The 3490-nt window shown below is 44.2% G+C and overlaps 1 pseudogene; it reads right to left on the bottom strand.

Moving 5' to 3' along the window:
- Window positions 1–555: 555 nt before the first annotated feature.
- On the bottom strand, window positions 556–2921 carry LOC145688574 (small subunit ribosomal RNA; annotated as a pseudogene).
- Between the last annotated feature and the right edge of the window lie 569 nt (window positions 2922–3490).

Genomic DNA, 3490 nt, shown 5'->3' with positions numbered 1-3490 from the left:
GCTCCTCGGAGCCTTTTCAAGACTTCTCCCACAAAGCAGTCACAGCCTACTCGAGTCCTTGGAGGACAAGCTTCCGTTCTACCCCAGCACTCGACATCCGACACAAGCATTTTAAACGCTCCTGCTCCGATGGAATAAGTCTTACTCTCTTGGAGTCTTTTCAAGACTTCTTTTCAAACGGAATAAGCTTACTTGAGCCCTTGGACGTCGGAACTGGTTTATCATGTCATCTGACTGAGCATTTAAGACTCCTGCTCCGATGGAATAAGTCTTACTCTCTTGGAGTCTTTTCAAGACTTCTTTTCCACCGAAATAAGTCTACTCCAATCCTTTGATGACACACGGCCTGTGTCAACAGGTAGCCTACGCTACCCTCGCCGATGACAGTGGCTCCCGTTCTTGCTGCTCGCTTCCCAACTAAAGGGAAGACACGGCTCACCTTTCTCTCCTTCGCCTGTCAAGATCAGTGGCTCCCGTTCAACGGTGTCAATCTAACTGATACGACACACTAATAAGAAACTTTTGACATCAACCACCGCAGTGGTGATGAATTGATAATGATCCTTCCGCAGGTTCACATACGGAAACCTTGTTACGACTTTTACTTCCTCTAAATGATCAAGTTTGGCCATCTTTCCGACACGTCGGTACCACCGCAAGACGGAGGTGCCGGGTATCAGTCCGAAGGCCTCACTAAATCATTCAATCGGTAGTAGCGACGGGCGGTGTGTACAAAGGGCAGGGACGTAATCAACGCAAGCTTATGACTTGCGCTTACTGGGAATTCCTCGTTTATGGGACATAATTGCAAGCCCCAATCCCTAGCACGAAGGAGGTTCAGCGGGTTACCCGGACCTTTCGGTCAGGGAAGACACGTTGATTCCTTCAGTGTGGCGCGCGTGCGGCCCAGAACATCTAAGGGCATCACAGACCTGTTATTGCTCAATCTCGTGCTGCTAGAGGCAGCCTGTCCCTCTAAGAAGACATGAACGTTGGAAGGAAAGATTCCAACGCCTAGTTAGCAGGCTAGAGTCTCGTTCGTTATCGGAATTAACCAGACAAATCGCTCCACCAACTAAGAACGGCCATGCACCACCACCCACTGAATCAAGAAAGAGCTCTCAATCTGTCAATCCTTCCAGTGTCCGGGCCTGGTGAGGTTTCCCGTGTTGAGTCAAATTAAGCCGCAGGCCCCACTCCTGGTGGTGCCCTTCCGTCAATTCCTTTAAAATATATATAAAATATATATAAAATATAAAATATAAAATATAAAATATAAAATATAAAATATAAAATATATATAAAAAAAAAGAGAAAAAAATATGAGAAATTAAGAAGAAAAAAATAAAGAAAGAAATAAATTAATAAAATTAAGGAAAAGTTGGAATATAAACAAATAAGGTTAAAAAAAAAAAAAAAAAAAAAAAAGTTCGATTACTAAGAGCATAAATTAAATATTGTTTGTATTAATAAGTAATGTAATTATATTCTCTCTGGAATTATTGTTTTAAGATAATATTATTTTTATTTGTATTATTATTATTTGTTATTTTTAATTCGTTTTGTTGGTTAATTTTTATGTTGTTTAGATTAGTATGACTCAGATGTTTTTAGTTTGTTATATTTATAACCTTGGCACTTGAATCTGCTTAATTTTATATTTCATTGGATAGTGAATCATGATGTGTTCTATAAATATGTTTTTTTTTTCTTTTATGAAACATTAATTTTTACCCATTAGGGGAATTCCAGTTGGCTTGATTTTTCAGCTTTGCAACCATACTTCCCCCGGAACCCAAAAGCTTTGGTTTCCCGGAAGCCGCCCGCCGAGTCATTGGAGGAACTTCGGCGGATTGCTGGCTGGCATCGTTTATGGTTAGAACTAGGGCGGTATCTGATCGCCTTCGAACCTCTAACTTTCGTTCTTGATTAATGAAAACATTCTTGGCAAATGCTTTCGCATCGGTTAGTCTTGCGACGATCCAAGAATTTCACCTCTAACGTCGCAATACTAATGCCCCCGTCTGTCCCTATTAATCATTACCTCGAGTTCCGAAAACCAACAAAATAGAACCGAGGTCCTATTCCATTATTCCATGCACCGAACATTCAGGCGACACGGCCTGCTTTGAGCACTCTAATTTGTTCAAAGTAAACGTGCCGGCCAATCAAGACACTCAATGAAGAGCACCGAGAAAGGAAAAACCGGCAGGACGTCCGGAACGATCAGTTAAACGCCGGGCGGCGAACCGATCGTCCGAGACCCAGATCCAACTACGAGCTTTTTAACCGCAACAACTTTAATATACGCTATCGGAGCTGGAATTACCGCGGCGGCTGGCACCAGACTTGCCCTCCGATAGATTCTCATTAAAGGATTTAAAGTGTATTCATTCCGATTACGGGGCCTCGGATGAGTCCCGTATCGTTATTTTTCGTCACTACCTCCCCGTGCCGGGAGTGGGTAATTTGCGCGCCTGCTGCCTTCCTTGGATGTGGTAGCCGTTTCTCAGGCTCCCTCTCCGGAATCGAACCCTGATTCCCCGTTACCCGTAACAACCATGGTAGGCGCAGAACCTACCATCGACAGTTGATAAGGCAGACATTTGAAAGATGCGTCGCCGGTACAGAGACCGTGCGATCAGCCCAAAGTTATTCAGAGTCACCAAGGTTTCGGACGGACGAACCGACCGATTGGTTTTAATCTAATAAAAGCATCCCTTCCATTGCTGGGCGGGATTCTAGTTGCATGTATTAGCTCTAGAATTACCACAGTTATCCAAGTAGGATAGGTACGATCTAAGGAACCATAACTGATTTAATGACCCATTCGCGGTTTCACCTTGTTTTGGCTTGCACTGAGACATGCATGGCTTAATCTTTGAGACAAGCATATGATTACTGGCAGGATCAACCAGGGAATTGACCGACTAAAAAGCCGGAAAGTGTTGGACACAACCAACACAGCGTTCTAACAAAGGATAGGAAAGCTACACCCGACCAAGCATTTTAGACTTCTGTTCCGCTGGAATAAGCCTACTCTTGCGGTGACTAGCTCCCGTTAATACTGGCCGTGTGACAGCCGCCAAGAGCATATTAGACTCCCAATCCAATGGAACAAGCCTACTTGTATCCTTGGGTTACAACAGCTTCCTTCCACACTTTGCCGGTACATCCGACAGAGCAATTTTAAAGACTCCTCTTCCGCCAGAATAAGCCTACCTTTGTGGGGCCTGGCTCCCGTTAGAACTGGCCGTAAGGGTACCCACAAAAGCACATTTAGACTCCTCCTCCAGCGAAATAAGTCTACTCATGTCCTACGGATGACTGTGGCTTCCGTTTACATATAGCCGTTCACCCGACACAGCAAATTTTAAAGACTCCTTTTTCCACCGGAATAAGCCTACTTTTGTGGGGCCTGGCTCCCGTTAGAACTGGCCGTAAGGGTACCCACAAAAGCACATTTAGACTCCTGCTCCAGTGAAATATA

This window comes from Thermobia domestica, chromosome 6 (genome assembly GCF_964235325.1).
Source record: "Thermobia domestica chromosome 6, izTheDome1.hap1.1, whole genome shotgun sequence".
Lineage (NCBI taxonomy): Eukaryota > Metazoa > Arthropoda > Insecta > Zygentoma > Lepismatidae > Thermobia > Thermobia domestica.
Note: the sequence above shows the minus strand (reverse complement) of the source record. Positions and strands in the feature narration are given on the sequence as shown.